This window comes from Perognathus longimembris, chromosome 2 (assembly GCF_023159225.1).
Source record: "Perognathus longimembris pacificus isolate PPM17 chromosome 2, ASM2315922v1, whole genome shotgun sequence".
In the NCBI taxonomy this organism is placed as follows: Eukaryota; Metazoa; Chordata; class Mammalia; order Rodentia; family Heteromyidae; genus Perognathus; species Perognathus longimembris.
Window position 1 is genome coordinate 21,218,019 of NC_063162.1, and position 21,906 is coordinate 21,239,924.

The 21,906-nt window shown below is 38.1% G+C and overlaps 1 protein-coding gene and 1 long non-coding RNA gene across 10 annotated transcripts in view; both read right to left on the reverse strand.

Annotated features, from left to right (window-relative positions):
* The window catches only part of Gbf1 (golgi brefeldin A resistant guanine nucleotide exchange factor 1), a 123,926-nt gene that overhangs the window by 59,966 nt on the left and 42,054 nt on the right, over positions 1 to 21,906 (reverse strand). The gene's annotated exons all lie outside the window — the stretch shown is intronic.
* Positions 7,077 to 12,937, reverse strand: LOC125346126. Its single transcript, XR_007209869.1, has 3 exons — positions 12,908 to 12,937; positions 10,568 to 10,571; positions 7,077 to 7,536 (listed from the first exon to the last, which is right to left on the reverse strand). It is a non-coding gene; the product is annotated as an uncharacterized LOC125346126 (long non-coding RNA).

Genomic DNA, 21,906 nt, shown 5'->3' on the forward strand with positions numbered 1-21,906 from the left:
TATAGATTAAAAAGAATATCAGCCAATACAGACAGCAGTCAGTCAGTACCAGTTAAAAGGAAAGATTAATAGGAAGGATTTAAAAAAACTAAAGTAAAAGCTAAAAAGAATAAGCAGACAGGTACAGCATCAACTTCACTTCAGGAAGCTAGTTTGAAAGTATAATCTCTTCTGTTCAATAGAAAACATGAGGTACAAGTTTTTCCATCTTGTCAAGTTTCTTCTTTTTCAGCACTGACACTTTTTACCCTGACATCAAACAATAATAGGCAAGACTTGAATAAGAAATACGCATATAATATCTATCATCTTTCTAATTCACCAACTTTTACCAACTACAAATTCACCTAAACCTCACAACTATCCATATAGTCTTGTTCTAGAGTTCTACTGTACCTAGCACAATTCTTCAAGGCCAACAGAAATGATAAAGTACGTGTGTGTATATGATATGGTCATATTTTTCCTAATTTATGCAAATATAAACCAAGAGCCAAATATAATATTTTACATGGATTTACTTATCTAAAATTATTTAAATTTTATTTATAAATTTACTTAAAATTATTTACATAATTTTATTAGTATTTATATTATTTATAATATAAATTTATATATATTAGTATTGGTTGTACAAGGGGGTTTCACAGTGACATTTCCACACACGAATACAATGTATCATGATCCTCACAGCTTCTGTCACTTCTCATCCCATTCTCTCTTCTTAAAACCATTTCAATAGGTTTCATTGTTTTACAAATTGCTGTTTTTTGGTTTTGTTTTGTTTTGGTGCCATTCCTAGGGATTGAATTCAGGGTCTGGTGCTGTCCCTGAGTTTTTTTGCACAAGGCTAACCCTCTACCACTTAAGCCACTTTTGGCTTTTTGGTGGTTAATTGGAGATAAGAATCTCACTGACTTTACTGCCTGAGCTGGCTTTGAACCACAATCCTCAGATCTCAGCTTTCTGAGTAGCTAGGATTATAGGTGTGAGACACCAGCTGGCCAAAATATGTGTGTGTGTATGTGTGTATATGTGTGTATGAGTGTGAGTGTGTGTTTATAACAAAGAAACAGAATAAGTTAAGCTTGACTAGCATGCATGAAGCCTTTGGTTTAATTCCTCAGTGCTACATAAACAGAAAAAAGCTAGAAGTGGCACTGTGGCTCAAGAGGTAGAGTGCTAGTTTTGAGCAAAAAGAAGCCAGGTACAGTGCTCAGGCCCTGTGTCCAACCCCCAGGACTGGCAAAAAAAAAAGCCTTGGCTGGGAATGTGGCTTAGTGGTAGAATGCTTGCCTACCATGCATGAAGCTCTGAGTTCGATTCCTTGATACCACATAAACAGAAAATGCCAGAAGTGGCGTTGTGGTTCTCCTGGCAGAGTGATAGCCTTGAGCACAAAGAAGCTTAGGGACAGTGCTCAGGCCCTGAGTTCAAGTCCAGAACCAGCAAAAAAAAAAAGAAGACTCAAATTAAGCTTGAATTATGATCATCCAAAGACCCTTGACATCTGAGACTATCAGGAAACACTGAAGTCCAGGTCTCAATAAGAGCTAAAAATCATTTTGCTAAGATAACAGAAATGAGTACAGGGAAAGAAGAGAAGTCAATACTTTTCTGGGGACAAAAGGCCATACAGTACATAAGCCTCATTAGTAAATGGAAATTCTAGATAGCCTCGGAATAGAATCCTTTTCCACCTTTAAAGTAATTTACAGCTTAATGTCAGCTAAATTTAGTAACTTCTCCCATTTGTCCATGGCAAAGAGATTCTTGGCTAGTTTTCATGGCCATTACAGGCCTTTTCATAGATCGCTGAAATATGATGTGGCCATCAAAATGTCAGCACTTACCTGCTGCCCACTCTCTGGATACATGGCCTAACTTGCAGGACACTGACTTATAACATGAGCAAATAAGACCAGCTTCTGACCTAATTCAAAATAGATAGCTGGAAGATCCCATGTTCTCAATAACCTGAGCTAATAACAATAACAACATTCAACTCTTTGGTCACATTAAATGCAATCTAAAGAAACAGTTGCTCACTCAAGAGTAGAAGAAGCAGCACTAGTAAGAATATCTGAAGTCGGGTGTGATGGTGCCTTAAGCCTGTAATCCTATCTATACCTGGGAGGTAGAAATCAGGGCATCATGGTCAGTGGTCAGCCCTGGCAATAAGAAGTTCGCAAGACTCCATCTCAACCAATGGCTTGGTGTGGTGGAACATGCCTGTTATTTCAGCTTTAGGGGAAGCACAATGGACAGGCACAAACCATATATCAAATATGAAGTGAGACTCAACCTTAGAAACAACCAATGTGAAAAGAGGTTAAAGGTGTGGCTCAAGTGGTATGGTGGAGTGCCTGTCCAGCCAGCAAATGACCCTGAGTTCAGTTCCCAGTAATACCAACCAGAAAAACAGCTTAAGTTACTTGTACAAGTTCAAAGAGATTTAGAAATTAGAACATAATGGCTGCCTTTGAGATCTTATTGATGTGGATCTTCTCTCCAACTAAGTGTGTTTATATGTGTATGCATATATTCACACACATATACACATAATTCCGCATATAATTTAAAGTGGTTGATTAATTTGTTACAGCCCATTCTTGGATCCCAGATCAGAATGCCTTACCCCAATTCTTCTTGTTCTAATGTCTTATATAAAATTTTATTTTGAGGCTTGGAATGTAGCTTAGTGGTAGTGTGCTTGCCTAGCATGCATGAAAGCCCTGAGTTTGATTAGACAGTACCACATAACAGAAAAAGCCAAAGTGGCGCTGTGGCTCAAGTAATAAGAGTGCTGGCCTTGAGCAAAAGAAGCTCAGAGACAGTACCCAGGCCCTAAGTTCAAGCTCTAGGGCTGCCAAAAAAAAATAAACAATTAAAAATAAGTAGTTTTATTTTTTAATTGTTATTACAAAGGTGATAAACAGAGGGATTATAGTTACACAAGTCAGGTAATGAGTACATTTCCTTTTGGATAATATTACCGCTTCCCTTGCTTATATAAAATTTTGTAAATTTACTTATGATAGAAGAAAGAATATATATACATATATATACCTATATACATGCAAGAATATTTTCTTATACCTAACTCCAGTGTGAAGGTTATGTTTTCAATTTATAATATTACAAGACTTACAAATCCTTCTGATGTTTCATGTCTTTGAATTTATTTGTTTATTTATTTATTTTGTTGGTCATGAGACTTGAGCTCTGGGCCTGGGACTTGGGCTCTGTCCCTGAACTCTTCAGCTCAAGGCAAACACTCTACCACTTGAGCCACAACATCATTTCCAGTTTTCTGGTGGTTAACTAGAGATAAGAGTCTCACAGACTTTCCTTCTTGGGCTGGCTTTGAATCACCATAAGATCCTGAGTAGTATTACAGGGCGTGAGCCACCAGTACCTGGCTTGAATTTTTTTTTTTTTTTTTTGTGAAGCTAGGGCTAGACCAAGGTCTCACATATGCTAGGCAAGTGTTATTCCTCTGAGCTACACCCCAGCTCTAAAATAATTTCAAGTTAAAAAGGATAAAACTATAGTGGCTCATACCTATAATCCTAGGTACTAGATAGAGGCTAGTGTCTACAAGAAGAAATCTAGGCTACTTCTAGAGGTAAGGATTAGGAGGATCACTGTTAGAGACTGTGAATAAAGCTCTTAAGACTCCATCTCAATCTATAAAAAGCTGAATGGGTGGCAAGTGCCTGTTATCCCAGCAATGGCAAAGCATAAATCGGAAGAATAAAGTCAAGGCCAGCCAAGGCAAAAAAGTGAGACTCTAGGGCTGGGAATATGGCCTAGTGGCAAGAGTGCTTGCCTCCTACACATGAAGCTCTCGGTTCAATTCCCCAGCACCACATATATGGAAAATGGCCGGAAGGGGCGCTGTAGCTCAGGTGGCAGAGTGCTAGCCTTGAGCAGGAAGAAGCCAGGGACAGTGCTCAGGCCCTGAGTCCAAGGCCCAGGATGGCAAAAAAAAAAAAAAAAAAAAAAAGTGAAACTCTATCTTAAAAATAACCACAGCATAATGGGCACTGGTAGCTCATGCCTATAATCCTAGCTACTCCCAGGAAGCTGAGACCTGGAGGATAGTTGTTTGAAGTTAACTCAGCAGAAAAGTCCGCAGATTCCATCCTAATTAATCAGCAAAAAAGCTATGCTGGAGGCACTGGCTCAAGTGATAGAGTGCCAGCTATGAGCAAAAAAGGAGAAGCAATCCTGAGGCCCTGAGTTGAAGCCTCCATACTAGCAACCAACCAACCAAGCAACAAAAAGAGCATAAACGCTAAAAGCATGGCTGAAGCTATAAATAAGTCTTCAGAGAATGGTCTGTCTCCCCTTTCTAAATCAGAATATACAGTATGAAAAGTCAATGAATGTTAAATATAGTTTAAGATTTTCCTCCTAAGTATACATTGGCTTAAACTTAAACCTCTGTACCATTTTCCTGTTTGGATATATTTTGTAATTATTTTATTTCTATTAGAATAATTCAGTTGAAGATGAAAACCTCATTATATGCTCTCTAAATGCAGTGGCTTTGAAATAAAAAACAAACAAACACTTAAATTCAAGTCTAGTTGGCCACAGGAAATACATTTCTCTAAGCTTCTGTTTTTACCTCTGTAAAATGAAAAAGGAAGAAAACCCAACCCTACCTCATAGGCTTATTTTAGGATTATATAAAATAATGTGTATGAAAGATTCAGGAATAGCTAAGGAAATTCTTGAAAAAGGCTAAATACCAAAAGAATATTGGATTTGTGTATTGCAGTGTATCATGAAACCATAATAATGTGAGGGAATTCATAGGACTCAGTACAGAGTTGAATAAGATAGTCACTGGGGTCATTCACAATTTTAATGCCTGAGAATATGATAAAAGTAAGCATTGAGACTGACATCGGAACCCCTAACTATTCTCATTAAGCATTCATTTGAAAATAACTTGAATTATTTTGCTTGCACACATGTCCACATGCACGCGCTGGTACTGGGGCTTGAACTCTGAGGCCGTATACTCTCACTGAGCCTTTTTGATCACGGTTGATGGATATTCCACCACTTGATTCTCATCTCTACTTGTGGGTTTTCATTAGTGAATTGAAATAAGAATCTTGCAGATTTTTCTGCCCTGGATGACTCCAAATGGCAATCCTTAAACCTCAGCCTCCCGAGTAGCTAGGAATATAGGCGTGAACCATCAGCACCTAGCTGAATTATTTAGGTAGCTGTAGCATCAAAACTTTTCCAAGGGAGGCTGTATAAGGCTTTTCTAGGAGAAATCTGAATAACTAAAAACAATTTGTTAGCACAGCCATTATGGTTAACTGATGTTGACAAGGGTATCAAGACTGTCTAATGGGAAAAGAACCATCTTTTCAACAACTGATGTTGATATCCAGACTAGATATCCACAGACAAAAGAATAAGACTGGACAACTAGTTCATACTATGTATAAAAATTAAACAAAATGAAGATCTAAATAGAAAAGCTAACACTATATCATTCATTTTGCAACTTTTTATTAGCTTACATTAGTTGTACAAGGGAAAGTTCCACTGTGACAGTTCTATATATGCTTAAATATATCCAAATCAAACTGACTCATGGCTCTTTTATCTCCATCATTTCTTCAACCATATTCATTGGACAATGTATATGGTAGTTGCTCCATTAGCATGCCACCTTCCTGCTGATGACCACTGCCCAATAAAATTATCCAATTCCTTTTTTTTTAAAGCTTTAGTAAGGATTTAATTTGTAGTATGGCTGGGAATGTGGCTTAGTGGTACACTGCTTGCCTAGCATGTATGAAGCCCTGGGTTCAATTCCTCAGTACCATATAAACAGCAAAAGCCAGAAGTGGTGCTGTGGCTCAAGTGGTGTTGTTAACCTTAAGCAAAAGAAGCTCAGGGACAGTTCTCAGGCCCTTAGTTCAAGCCCCAGGATTGGCAAAAAAAAAAAAAAAAAAAAAAAAAAAAATATATATATATATATAAACATATATATATAAGGTTAAAGTAAAAATGGAAAAAGAGAAATATTTTAGCCCCTATGCAGGAAATAGAAGTTAAAAACTCCAAAAATTATCCAATTAAAAATAAAAACAGGGCTGGGGATATGGCCTAGTGGCAAGAGTGCTTGCCACGTATACATAAAGCCCTGGGTTCAATTCCCCAGCACCACATATACAGAAAATGGCCAGAAGTGGCACCGTGGCTCAAGTGGCAGAGTGCTAGCCTTGAGCAAAAAGAAGCCAGGGACAGTGCTCAGGCCCTGAGTTCAAGGCCCAGGACTGGCAAAACAAAACAAAACAAAACAAAAAAAAGCCAGGCACCAGTGGCTCATGCCTGTAATCCTAGTTACTCAGGAGGCTGAGATCAGATGATCGAGTTTGAAGCCTCCGTAGGCGGAAAAGTCTGTGAGATTTTTATTTATTTATTTATTTTTGCCAGTCCTGGAGCTTGGACTCAGGGCGGGAGGCCTGAGCACTGTCCCTGGCCTCTTTCTGCTCAAGGCTAGCACTCTACCACGTGAGCCACATCGTTCCTTCTGATCTTTTCTATAAATGTGATGCTGAGGAATCGAACTCAAGTCTTCGTGTATATGAGGCAAGCACTACCATGAGGCCACATTCCTAGCCCAAGTCCTTGAGACTCTTATCTCTAATAAACTACTCAGAAAAAGAAGGAAGTGGCGCAAGTGGTGGAGCGCTAGCTTTGAGCACAAAGAGGTTCGGGGCAGTGCTCAGGCCTTGACTTCAAGCCTAGGACCAGCAAAAATGAAACAAAAGTCCCCTAAAACAAAAGCAATCAGGCACAGTATGTCATGCAGAGATCAGGAAAAGCATGGTTTGAGGCCAGCCTGAGCAAAAGGTTTGCAAGACCCCCATCTCAAAATCAATAAATAGCTGGCCACCTTGGTGCCCATCTGTTATCCTAGCTATGAAGGAAGAGTTAAATAAGAGGATCATGGTCCAGACCCAGCCTAGGCATAAATGTGAGAACCTATTCAAAAAAATAACTAAAGCAAAAATCAAGTGGTAGAGTACCTCACTGGTAAGCACAAGACTCTGAGTAGTTAAGCTCCAGGGGTTCATCCCACCCCAAAAGAAAGGGAAGGAGAGAGGGAGGGAGAGAGAAACAAAAGAAAACATAGATGTAAATTTTTTAGCTTGGGCACTTATGATTGTTTAAGCAAGATAATTCTGTGTCATAAGGGCTTTCCTGTGCATCCTAGGATATTTAGCAACCTATCTCCTAGCCTCTACCGACTAGATACAAGCAGCAGCATATCTGTCCTCTAGAAGAGACAATCAAAGTGTCTCCAGATATTGCTGGGTATCCTCTAAGGAGACAAAAGTCACTCAGCTAATAAGAGTCACTGTTTAAGACTGATGCTCCTTAAACTTCTCTTTTGTAAAATTACCAATGTCTACATTTATAACTACAAAAATGGTTATCTGTAGAGCACATGAATTATTATCCTTGTCACACAATGCTTCAAAATGTCATGAACTACTCCATAAGCCATCATTTAGAGATGATCTTGGACTCTGACCAAATATCAACAGAAAGTTCTAGTCCAATTCTTTCATTTATCCATATAATATTTATCCATATAATAAGAGAAGCTATGAAAGAGACAAATCAAATAAGAAACTTTTCCTCAAATTTACTGTCATCATGGTAAAGAAATGAGGAAAATTTAGATCATTCCTAAACCAAGGCTCTTTGTACAGAATCCTAAGCATTCTTTTTTCCTTCTATTTCTTGAATTTCACAGTCATTAGCTAAATAAAAACAATTCATGGGTTCAATATCCAGTGCCGGGTTAAAAACAACAAATAATTCGTAGATTGGTAAGTACTAACTAACATCACAGTCAGAATCCTTTCTACCAGTAATTCAACCAGTTTTGAGTTAGGTTCTGAGCTCCTGTACAAGTCAACCACCCTACCTGCTGATAAAAATCAAGCTTTCAACTTAGAGCCTCTTTTCATTGCTGCAACTACAATGCCACTGTGACCTTAACTTTTTTTCAGCTCTTTAATAATGCTTGTTCTACTCTTAGTGCTTGTCAGTGTCTACTCAAGACTGGCTGGCAGGAAGAAATGGCTTTGGAAGCCACAGCTGTTATACAAACCAACTATCATCTTCCAAGTATGAGAACCATTTCCAGCTACCCCTTTGATCAGTTTGCTCAATCCAAATTGCATATTTAATCTGAAAGGGGCTACACATACTGAAACTAAAATTATTTTGTTGAATAATAGCAAGGAAACTGTATATACAGCCAGACAAGAAGCCAACTGCAAGATACTCCAGAAATACTAAGCCTAATCTTCCCTTACCTTCCAAGGTCCTTGCCAAGTCATGTGAAAATACACTCCATCTGACTCATGGTTACTCATTTTTCTCATTATATTGACTCTACCTATATAGATAGCGTAAAAGTTATCCCATCATCCTGTCAATGAATGTTGCTATATTTAATATACTTTCAAAGATAATGTCTAAAATAACAATAAAACAACATGTAGTTGTTAGGTACTACATTCAAGTAAGAACTAAGACATTTAACTTCCATTATCTTAATTTTAATTTTTCACAATGACCTTATGAGAAATATTTAATTACTTTCCCCATTTATGGCATTTTATTTGCTTATTTATTTACTTGTGTACTTACTTTACACTCTATCACTTAGAGTAGTATCAAATGATCATCCCATTTCAACTTCATGAGTAGCTGGGACTACATGCAAATACTAGCATGTTTGACCTAACTTAGTTTTTAAAATAACAATCAGTAAATTGATCTAGAAGTGGGACATATTTACTTTTGTTTTTCTTTTCTTTGGTGCTAGTCCTGGGAGTTGAACTCAGGGCCTAGGACCTGTCCCTGAGCTTCTTTTGCTCAAAGCTAGTGCTCTACCACTTGAGCAACAGCTCCACTGCCAGCTCTTTTGGTAGTTTATTGAAAGGTAAGAGTCTCACAAACTTTCCTGCTGAACTGGTTTCAAACCTCAATCCTCAGAACTCAGCCTCCTTAGTAGCTAGGATTACAGGTGTGAGCCACTAAGACCCAGCTCTTTTCTTTTCCCTCCTTCCTTTCTTTCCTTATTATTTTTAGCATACATTAGCCATATAGGAGGAAGATTTCACTGTGACATTTCCATTAAAGAATACAATATACTCAATCAACACCCCATTACTCTTCCTAATCCCATCACTTCCTAATGTAACTTCAAGAGGTTCTATTGGGGGTGGGGAATGTTTCCTATGAGTTTTTTTTAAATCTTTAAAAAGTTGTATAAAGGAGCTGCCATTTAACAAAGCAGTTCATGAACATAATTCATCATCAATTTCTATGTGTTTTAATACATATAGTCATGTAATCACCTCCACAAAGAGAATGTAGAATAGTTTCATCATTCAAAAATCCTCTCATATTATCCCTTGGTAGTAACATTTTCCCTACTTCCAACCCTTAAAAATCACACTCTATTTTCTGTCTCCACAGTTTTGCCTTTAAAAAAACACCTGATTTTTGTCTTTTTTTGGTACTGAGGATCAAACCCAGGGCATTGCACTTGCTAGGCAAGTGCTTTGCCACTGAGCTACATCCCATCCATAGTTTTGCCTTTTTTAGAACACTATACAGCTAGAAACGTTCAGTCTGCATAATGGCCTTGAGATCTATTCAAGCTGTAATATGCAACAATAATTCACTCCTTCTAATTGCTAAGCAGTATTTCACAATGTCCTGTTTTGCAAATGTGGCACCTGAAGCTCAGAAAGGGCAAGTAAGGTCACCTAGGCAAGACTAGCACTCAAAAACAGGCCTGAGTGGAGTACTGGAATTTTAAACATAAAATTCCTGACATACAATATCATTATCTACATTGAATAGGAACAATAAAGTCCTGGCAAAAAAAATGTCTGCTACATATATAAGTCAGTATTTACTAAGCTCGAAAAGATTGTAACTCTTGATCTCTGACAAGCTAAAAGACAAATACTTCCCTAAAAATAAAACTGATGCTACATTATAATGATAGGTAAACTGTGTGGTGGATGTATATAAATAAGAGATATTAAATATACTCATTTTTAGTCAATTGCTTTATTATTTTTTAAATTTTCTAGTCTAGAATACTGCATTAGCATAAGGGCAAAATCTTTATTAGTCAACATTTAGAATGTCTATGTTGCTGTTGGTTTTACTGATTTATTTAAGACAATCTCAATGTAACCTAGGCTGTCTTGAATTTGTGACCCTCCTGCTTTGCCTCCTGAGTGTTGGAGTTATAGGCATGCATCAGTACAGTGGGCATTAAATGTTTTGACCTTTTTGCCAGTACTTAAGGTTTGAAGTCAGGTTTTCAAGTTCTCTCCTCTGGCTGCTGCTCTACTACTTTAGAAACACCTTCACTTTCAGCTTTTTGCTGGCTAGTTGGATTTGCCTACCTTGGCTGGCTTCAAACCAGGATCCTCAGATTTCAGCCTCCTGAGTAGCTAGAATTACAAGTATGAGCCACTGGCACCTGGCTCTAGAATGTATTTTTTAAAGCTACTGGCTTCAAGTCTTTCATTACATATACCTATATCAATTTCAAAACATTAAGTAGTTTTTCCTAATACTTTTTGTCTCTCACAGACTTTCCAACCCGGGTTTGATTTGAACCTCTATCCTTAGATCTGGGCCTCCTCAGTAGCTAGGATTACAGGTGTGAGCCACTTGTGAAAGTAGGGAGGGAGGGAGAAAGGAGGGAAGGGAAGGGAAAGAAGGAAAGGAACAAAGGAAGGAATGAAGGAAGGGAAGGAGAGAGAAAAACATTCAGAAAGATCATTACTTTCCTTTTACTCCTTTTTAGTCTGACTGGAAAAAATGTATGAATAGACAAGAGTTGGGTAGGTAGGCAAAAAATAAAATAAAAAGAATAAAATGGAATAATGAATGATTGAAATCTATCTGCTAGGGTCAATCGACTTTCTTTTGGTACTTTTTATAATCCTCTCCCCTCAAATGATGTTTACTCTGTGAATCTTTGCCAGCACAGAAATAGCTCTTTGAAAGTCAGCTCTAGTATATTAGGTGTTATAGTTGAGATCTGGAATGATACCAGAAACTCATGTGTTGAAGGACTGGTCCCCAGCTAGTGGCTTTAGTGAGACATGGTGATAGAATCACGAGGTTGCTAATCTCATCAATTGGTTAACCCATGGGTATATCGCAACTGAGTGCCCTTATCAGGAGGGGATGTCTAGTTGAAGGAAGGTCACCAAGGGAAAAGTCCTTGGAAGGGTCTATCTTGTCTTCAGTCCCTTCTTGATATTCCTGGCTGCCATGAGGTATGCAGCTCCACCATGATGCTCTGCCTCATCACAGACCAGAAAACAATGAAGCCACGCAACCATGAACTAAATGATAAAAACAAAAACAAAAAAAAAAAAAAAAAAAAAAAAAAACCCTAGCCAAACCTCCCTCCTTTGGGTTAATTTCTCTCAGGTATTTTTGTCACAATTACTCAAAGCTAACATATTAGGCTTTTAAATTAAACATAAAAAATACATAAAACTATTTTCATGGTATTCCATATACAGGGCATTCAGTATACAAATATATGGAAAATTAACTATGTAACTTGTGGGCAGGGATGGAAAGAGGAAACTGGGGAAAAGCAAAGGCAAGGGTGACATTGTCCAAAAACAATTATACTCATTACCTGACGTATGAAATGGTAACTCCCCTATACACCACCTTAATAATAAAAACTCTAAACTAAGTAAGGCACTGGTGGCTCACACCTGTAATCCATGGTACTCAGGAGGTTGAGATCTGAGGATTTCAGTTCAAAGCCACCCCAGGCAGGAAAGTCCATGAGATTCTTATCTCCAATTAGCACTCAGAAAATCGAAAGTGCAGCTATGGCTCAAAGACTGTTAGCCTTGAGCAAAAGAGCTCAGGGACAGTGCCCAAGATTTGAGTTGATGCCCCACAACTGAAAAACAAAACAAAACAAACAACCTCCTTTCCCCCCCAAAAAAAACCCCAGAAACTATTTAAACCCTTATTTCCCAGTATGACCTAGGGGAAAACCTAGTAAGGGCTATGTAGCAAAATACTTTATAAAGGCTTTGTCATAGCTAGTGAGCAACTATTCTCACAGTTGGCACAACTGTACATCTATGCTACTTGTTTAAGTGCCTGAAAGAAAAAGAGTGAAAAAATTTAAATATATGTTAAAAGTCCCACACATGGATGTAATTGTTAGTGAAAGTGAAATCTCACTTGCTGACCAAATAGAAACAAGGGGTTCATTTATCCGGTCCTTTTTCAGGTTAAGTTTTATGCTTAACTTACTGAAGGTCTATAATTCCTTATTGTCTAAAGAAATATAATCATCCATAGGCCTGGATTTCTACCAGACTTTAAGGCTGAATGTCTTATGCCTATCACCTTACAAAAATGGAGAAGCCAAATCTCAAGCTAATGTTCTAAAACAAATTAGCTAAGGTTGGAAAGGGCAGGTGGTATAGCTCAGTGGTGCAGCATGAACTTATTAGGATTCACAAAGCCGAGTTCAATCCCCAGCACCAAATAAATTCATAAATAAAAAATCCAAACTAGCTAAGGTTACGGAAGAAAACTACCAGGGAAAACCATAACCCTTTCTGTTTTTTATCTAAGAGAGATAAATAATTTCCTCATAAGAAGCATCATTGGACAGTGAATTAAAAGACCTGAATGGCTTCCTCTAATAATAAGCTGACTATGGTTAAATCATAAACTCTCAGTGCTTTAGTTTTTCACTGTAGGATAAACTATCTAAAATAGACTCAGGAACCACAAGTTACAGATGGATTAAAAAAAAAAAAATCACGGGCTGGGGATATGGCCTAGTGGCAAGAGTGCCTGCCTCATATACATGAGGCCCTGGGTTCGATTCCCCAGCACCACATATACAGAAAATGGCCAGAAGGGGCGCTGTGGCTCAAGTGGCAGAGTGCTAGCCTTGAGCAAGAAGAAGCCAGGGACAGTGCTCAGGCCCTGAGTCCAGTCCCCAGGACGGCCCAAAAAAAAAAAAAAAAAAAATCAGGCTGGAGCTGGAAACATGGCCTAGTGGCAAGAGTGCTTGACTCCTATACATGAAGCCTTGGGTTCCCAAGCACCACATATATAGAAAACAGCCAGAAGTGGCACTGTGGCTCAAGTGGCAGAGTGCTAGCCTTGAGCAAAAAGAAGCCAGGGACAGTGCTCAGGCCCTGAGTCCAAAGCCCAGGACTGGCAAAAAAAAAAAAAAAAAAAAAAAAAATCAGGCTGGTGGGGCTGGGAATGTGGCTTAGTGGTAGAGTGCTTACCTAGCAAGCACAAAGCCTTGGGTTTGATTCCTCAGCACTACATAAACATAAAAAAACAGAAGTGGTGCTGTGGCTCAAAAGGTAGAGTTCTAGCCTTGAGTAAAAGGAAGTCAGGGACAGTGCACAGGCCCTGAGTCCAAGCCCCAGGACTGGCAAAAAATAAAAAAATTTAAAAAATGGCTGGTTCATAGATGTCTTTTTTTAATAGTAATAAATTAGATTGTCAAGATTAATCACAATCATACTTTGGAACAAATGCTATTACATGTTGAGTATCTCCTATCTAAAATGCTTGGGATCAGAAGTGCTGCAAATTATTTCAGGTATTTAAATATCTTCATTTATGGATTTATATTAATGTCTTAGAGATGTGATACAAATTTAAAGAGAAAATTAATTTATGTTTCATACATAATTTGTTATATATGTAATTTGTTACATATAGCATGATATATATGTATATATACACACATATATATCCTGATGTAAATTTTTATATCTAATTCTAAGTAATTGTATGTATTTTGACTGGAGCTATCAAATAAAGTCAGGTGTGGAATTTTCTACTTGTGGCATCATGTCACTCAAAGAAATTTTGGATTTCAATTAATTTAGGATTTCATATTTTCTGATTCAGTGAAAAACACAGAACAGCTGGTCCCTGACCATATGGACAACTTGTTTCCAAGTCCCACTGCTCACTCTCCTGAGTTGCCTTTACTTTCTGTTTACTAACTAAACTTTGGCCAGGTGCTGGTGGCTCACATCTGTAATCCTAGCTACCCAAGAGGCTGAGATCTGAGAATCGAGGTCCAAAGTCAGTCCCAGCAGGAATGTCTGTGAGACTCTTGTCTCCAATTAACTACCAGAAAACCAGAAGTGGCATTGTGGCTCAAGTGGAAGAGTTCTACCCTGGAGCTGAAGAGCTCAGAAACAGCGCCCAGCCCCGAGTTCAAATCCCACAACTGACAAAGTAAACTCTGTACAGTTATGAAACAAAAAAGACAATGGGAAATTGTGAAGTTAAATTATCTTAAAATGAACAGAAGCAAAGACTGTGTACTCTCCTTTAAGCTGCATTCTATTGTATCCTAATATCAATATTTAAGTTACAAATAAACTGCAATAACATTCACCTGGAATACAATTCCTCTGAAAGTATTTCTAAACTTATGTGAAAGGACAACAGATCAAAGAATCTATAACTTTCATGATTTAAGAAATCATTTGGGGGCTAGGAATGTGGCCTAGTGGTAGAGTGCTTGCCTAGCATGCATGAAGCCCTGGGTTTGATTCCTCAGTACCACATAAACAGAAAAGGCTGGGAGTGGCGATGTGGCTCAAGTGGTAGAGTGCTACCCTTGAGCAAAAGAAGCTCAGGTACAATGCCTAGGCCCTGAGTTCAAGCCCCAGGGCTGGCAAAAAAAAAATCATTTGGGGGATGGACATGTGGCACACGTGGTAAAGTGCCTGCCTAGCAAGCACAAAATAGCACAAACCCGAGTTCAAATCTCAGCACCAACACACACACACACACACACACACACACACACACACACACACACACACACACAGAGAAATCATTTGATCCAAGTTTTCTTATTTTAGAGGAGAAACAGGAAATATTATCAAGTAGGATCTCAGAAAAAGTTCTGAATCTGAATCTCTAACTCTCTCAGAGCCCAGTGACAATGAACAGTTATGGACGTGCACATGTGGCACAAGATGATCTTTGTCAATGAGGGAGAACAAGTGCTAGTTCACTAGTTTCCCTTTTGTGTGGTCAGGCTGTCTGGGGCATGGTGCCATGGCAAAAGGATCCTGGCAGGCCCTTTCACTGTTAGAATTCAACCTTCTTATTTAAGAAGCTGGATATTATTATCTCTAGTTAAATAAACTGCACACTTAAGACTTTCCACCTACTTACCTCACTGTAACAGAAATGGAAAAAAAAAAAAGCAGAACTAGTATCAGCACTTTTCACTTTTCTGAAAACTGAACACAGTAACATTTTCTTCAAACTTTTAATGTCTCTTTTCATGGCTAACCAGTAAATAACATGGAGAAGACAATGAAAGTGACCTAATTCCTATTTCAAAGTACAAAGCTAAACAAACCTTAGGGTATTTATAGGTCTGGTATCATCTTTGTCCTCATATCCCCTCTCCTTACATCTTGGATAGCTTTCTCTCCACACTCACTATTCCTATGTGCACTACAAGCTAAAAGCTCATCCGGAACCATTTCTACATTTCATATATAAAGTTCAAACACCAACAAACTAGTTGATGTAGAAGAACTTCTCTGTAAGGATAAAAAAATATACCTACAATAGAAATAGCCTAAAGTAATAGAAAGCAAAAAGATACTGGCAGTATGAAAAGGCAAAAAGCAAATCTGAATGGATACTATCTAGTTTCTGTCAAATAAATAGCCAAGAGATAGGCACAGATAATTCCAATAGGAAAATCCCAAACAGTAAAACACCAGAGAAAATCTAACATCAATATTTAAGTTATAAGTATACTTCAATAACATTCTTTAACTAGTAAAGAAATATAAAGCAGCCAGGTGCTGGTGACTCATACCTGTAATCCTAGCTACTTAGGAGGCTGAGATCTGAGGCTCACAGTTTAAAGCCAGCCCGGGCAGAAAATTACAGCAGAAAAGTTCCTGTGAGAAGTGACTCTCTGGCTCAAGTGGTAGAGTGCTAGTCTTGAGCACAAAGAGTCTCAGGGACAGAGTCCAGGCTCTGAGTTCAAGCCCCACACCACCACCACCAACAAGAACTACATACATATATATATATATATATATATATATATATACACATATATACTTATATATATATAACATAAAATAAGTAAAGAGGCATTAGCTTATCAATTAAGTTAGCAAACTAAATAGAATAGAAAAGTTAATACAGAATTTGGTATATATTTGGTATAACAATAAAATGTAGTCAATTCTACTAGTGGGATCATTATTTCATGAAGATAAACTCAAAGATAAAGTTGTACTATGTATAACAAATTAAACATTTTAAAAGACTAATTAATATAAAATAATTATCATAATATAGAATATATGAGTAAAAGATATTCCTGGGCTGGAAATGTGGCTTAGTGGTAGGTAGAATGCTTGCCTAGCATGCATGAAGCCCTGGGTTTGATTCCTCAGTACCACATAAACAGAAAAGACTGGAAGTGGGCTATGGTTCAAGTGGTAGAGTACTACCCTTTAGCAAAAGAAACTCAGGGACAGTGCCTAGGCCCTGAGTTCAAGCCCTAGGACTGGCGATAGATCCATCGATAGATAGATAGAGATAAAACCCATATATTTATATGGGTACATTTATGGAAATTCTATATGAAATTATACTAAATAGAAAAATAAGTACATATTGATTAAACTATTATATTAAAATGTTTTTATGTGATAAAGCTTGGCAGAAACAAATATTTATTTTAAGTATAAAGGTTTTTTTTTTTTTTTTTAATGTGTCAGGTGCCAGAGGCTTATGCCTGTAATCCTACCTACTCAGGAGGTTGAAATCTGAGGATAGTGGTTCAAAGCCAGCCTGGGAAGAAAAGTCCATGAGACTCTCATCTCCAATTAACCAGCAAAAAGCTGGAAGTAGAGTTGTGGTTCAAGTGGTAGAATGCCAACCTTGGGAGAAAAACCTAAGTGACAGTGCCCATAGGCCCTGAGTTCAAGCTCTAGCATTTACATACAAACAACAATTTTTTTGTTTTTGTTTGCCTGCTTCATTAGTTTTTCTTATAGATACAGTTTGTTAGTTTTAGTCTATAGAGTTAAACACAATTTTGGCTCTGTTTTTGGTTCTTATGTCCAAAGCCAAAAGAAGCACCCAGTGGATTTTTCTGGCTTTAAATTATCTACTAAGTCAGTCAATGACAAAATGAATGAGACCAAAGTTATAGCTTCAAGCTACTTCCCAAAAGCCAAAAATGATCTGGAATTTTTGAGAAGATAAATTGACTCTCCATTTTATCCCCACTCTGACATAGAAGAGAGAGAGAGAGAGAGAGAGAGAGAGAGAGAGAGAGAGAGAGAGAGAGAGAGAGTGTGTGTGTGTGTGTGTGTGTGTGTGTGTGTCCCCTGTCGGTCAGATTTTTTGCTCAAGGCTAGCACTCCACCACTTAGCCCACAGTTTCACTTTTGGCTTTTTAGTAGTTAGTCAGATACATTTCCTGGACTTTCCTGCCTAGGCTGGTTTGAAGACAATCCTCAGATCTCCGCCTCCTGAGTAGCTAGGATTTAGGCATGAGCCATAGGGTGCTAGCCAAAATCATACTCTTAACAGATTTCTGTAATAAGACATAGGGAAATACATACCAAGGTGGGACAAAGGAGGGAAAGACACCAGAATAGCCAAAATGGTTAGTAATTATGGTGTATAGTTTAAGTACCTTATATGCATGTATTAAAACAGAGTAATATAACCTGTTGAAAATGTTTCAAGGAGAGAGGATATGAGAGAATGATCATAGAGTAAGGTGATGAGATAAATTGTATGCATGTATGGAAATGTCACAATGAACACTCCTCCTTGTACAACTAATCCATACTAATAAAAAAATCTTAAAAAAATTTAAAGGGGGGAGGTGGGAAAAAATGAGGGAGGAGGTAACAAGTTGGATAAGAAATGTACTCACTGCTTTATATGAAACTGTAACCCCTCTGTACTTCACTATGACAATAAAGAAGAAAACAAATTTAAAAATTCATTTTTAAACATCAATCAAACATTAGGCTTTTAGAATCTTTACAGAGCAACTGGATAATATCCAAAAAAGCTCATATCATTAGGCATGTATCTCAGTCTGAAAGTAAGGTAATAACTTCATAACTATTTTAATTTTAGTTTAGTTTATTTGTACCAGATATTTAGGTCAACTGAGGAAAATGAATTGAGGAAGAACAAAGTGTAATTTAAGTCCAATTAAGGACTCTCATGAGCAGAAGGCTCCTAAGGCCAGTTGCTACCGTCATTCCAGAAAAAAAAAGTGAAAGAAAAATATTGCCTGGATCATGCTTACTAGGTTGTTTTTTTAGAGAAAAGGGTTTTTATTGGTGCTTTAAGATGAGTTTACAAGAGAGAAAAAGAAGGGATTGACATGTTGGAGCAGTAGTCATATGCATATTTACTATTTACACATGATAGATAATTTCAGAGACACAAGAATTTGGGAAGCCAGGTGTCAGTGGCTCATACCTGTAATCCTAGCTATTCAGGAGGCTAAGAGGATCACAGTTCCAAGTTAGTCCAGGCAGGAATGTCCATGAGACTCTTATCTCCAATTAACCAGCAGAAGAAGAGAACTGGCACAGTGGTTCAAAGGAGTGGAATGCTAGCCTTGAGCAAAAAAGCTCAGAGACAGTACATAGGCCCTGAGTTCAAGCCCCACAACCAACCCTAAGAAATTAAAAAAAAAAGAGGGCTGGGAATGTGTCTTAGCAGTAGAGTACTTGCCTAGCATGCTTGAAGTCCTGGGTTCGATTCCTCAGTACAACATAAACAGAAAAGGCTGGAATTGGCACTGTGACTCAAATGGTAGAGTGCTAACCAAGAGCTTTAAAAGAAGCTCAGAGGGGCTGGGAATATGGCTTAGTGGTAAAGTGCTCGCCTCGTGTACATGAAGCCCTGGGTTTGATTCCTCAGCACCACATAAATAGAAAAAGCCACAAGTGGCACTGTGGCTCAAGTGGTAGAGTATTAGCCTTGAGCAAAAAGAAACCAGAGACAGTACTCAGGCCCTGAGTTCAGTCCCCAGGACTGGAAAAAAAAAAGGCTCAAGGACAGTGTCCAGGTCCTGAGTTCAAAGCCCCAGGACAAGCAACAACAACAAAAAATACTAATACATTAAATTAAATTTTAAAAGAACTTGGTAGAAAAAAGGAAAGAGATGACTTGTATGACCAGAATTTGTCAGATTTTTTTTTTCCAAAATATTGAGCGAGGTGCTATAATCCTAGCTATTCAGGAGGCTAAGATCTGAGGATTGTGGGTTCAAAGCCAGCCTGCGCAGAAAAGTCTGTGAGGTTCTTATCTCCAATTAATTACCAAAAAGCTGTAAGTGGCTTACATGGTAGAATGCGAGTCTTGAGCAAAAGAAGGTAAGGGATAGCACCTACGCCCTGAGTTCACAAAGTCAATCATTAAATGTCTGAAATATTCAGACTTATCTTCCTGTGAGGGCAGCCTCTAAGATCACATCCAATAACTTTATGTAATCCCCTTCTAGACTGTTATCAGCGTTGAACCCTATGACCAATAAATCTAGTATGGGAAAAACATATTGATGTGACTTCTTAGGTTGGGTCAGGAAAGAGCATGTCTTCTGTGCTGGGGATGTGGCTAAGTGAATTTTGCTTGTGTGTATTAACATTTATGAAACCTAGCAATATATGCATGCATACATAAAGTTTTTTCATGCTGTTTTTTTTGTTGTTGTTGTTCTATTCCTGGGGGATGAATTCAGGTCTCGGGTGCTGTCCCTGAGCTTTTTTGCTCAAGGCTAGTTAGTGCTCTACCACTTCTGGCTTATTTTGATGCTTAAGTGGAGATAAGTCTCACAGACTTTACTGCTTGGGCTGGATTTGAACCATGATCCTCAAATCTCAGCCTCCCAAGTAAGTAGCTGGAATTCCAGGTGTGAGCCATATGTACCCAGATCATACACTTAAAAAAAATTAAATAGTAAGTCTGGATTTTGCTTTCTTTTAAATCATGTTCCTAGAAGTAAGCCTGTTTCCACACTGGGAGCAGCTCTAATTCAAAAGTCTACATGGTTTAGAATGGAGGTCTCTGGCCACGAGCTATATGAATGAGCTTTCCTGGAAATGAAGTCTCCAGCCTGGCCAAGCTTTCACATGACTTTCTCTGGCTGATCTTGAGAGATCTTAAACCAGGTCGTAGCTAAACAGCTCCCAGATCCTTGACCCTCAAAAACTATGTATAACACTTTAAGAAATAAACAGGCAGCCACATTTTGGGGTGATTTGTTACAAAGCAAAAGATAGCACAACAAAAACAAATAAGCTGATGAAAACAGTACCATATTAAAATATCATTATTTCATCTCTTTTCGATTGAAAAAGAATCATCTTCAAGTTGCAAATGATCATTACCCAGGTTACAATGAAAAGCTAAAAATGGCCAAAGTAGGAGGTCATTGGAGGAAATGAATTGTTCATATTTTCCAACATTAAAGACTCTCTCCAAGCCCCAGGACTGGTTAAAAAATAATAATAATAATTTTGGGGCTGGGAATATGGCCTAGTGGCAAGAGAGCTTGCCTCATATACATGAAGCCCTGGGTTCGATTCCCCAGCACCACATATATAGAAAATGGCCAGAAGTGGCACTGTGGCTGAAGTGGCAGAGTGCTAGCCTTGAGTGAAAGGAAGCAGGGACAGTGCTCAGGCCCTGAGTTCAAGGCCTAGGACTGGCAAAAAAAAGACTCTCATAGTCAAAAAAACCAAAAGCACTATGTCAGAAGAGTTCAATATAGTTCCCTCCCAATAATTAAATCACTTATCCTATAGCCATCATAGACATGGGATTGGTTTTCATGTACACACAAAGAAACTACCATGAAGGTGCCCTTTTTTATCAGAGCAGTTAAGGGTTAAAAGTTGAGGCAGCAAATTTATCCCCAGATATATATGCCTGGCACTGAGCTGAGATTCACAAGATTCTCCCTAAGTTTTCCTTACCTCTAAGTGCTGGGATAACTGATGCTCACTGAATTCCGATATTTGTATGAATAAAAATGAAGGGATTTAGCAAATCTTGTTCCTGCACACAGTTGTCAAAAAAAATCTGACCTTTACAACAGGAAAAAGAGGGGGGATTTAAAGATTTAAAGAAGAGGCAGTGACTGTCTGATATATAACAAACCTTTGAAAAATTATGAAGCAGTGAAAATCCCCTACAGGTCCCAACAAAATGTGTCCAATTTGCATTCCAGCAAAGCTTTCCATACATACCATTTGGCTCCTGTGTGTACTTCCAGGCAAATAAATCCTGAGGAATAATCCCACAGGGACCCAAGTCTGATCTCTGATATATTACTACTACATAGCTCCAGACCAGGCTCCACAAACTGCCTTTTTTGTTTCAAATAACTAAATCAAAGTCATCCTGATAAGCTCTGAAAACAGGGAATGTGAGGAGTGGTTTAATGAATGTTACAACTCAACCTATTACAGAACACAGCACATTACAAAAAGAGAAAGGAAAAAAAACAACACAACAAAAACTTCATGCTTTTTTGTCTCTAAATCTCTCAAGAACAAATCCAAACATCCTTCTCACTTAGCACACCTGACTATAGCCGATTCAAAGAACAACTTTGGTCAGATGGTTAGGATGCATTTGCAAACCCAACATACCAGTATGTACTAGTGGGTTAAGGAAACAGCAAAGACTATAATTTCCTATTTACCTTAAAACTGGCTCCAACTTATTTAAAACAAAAAAGTAAGTAATGGT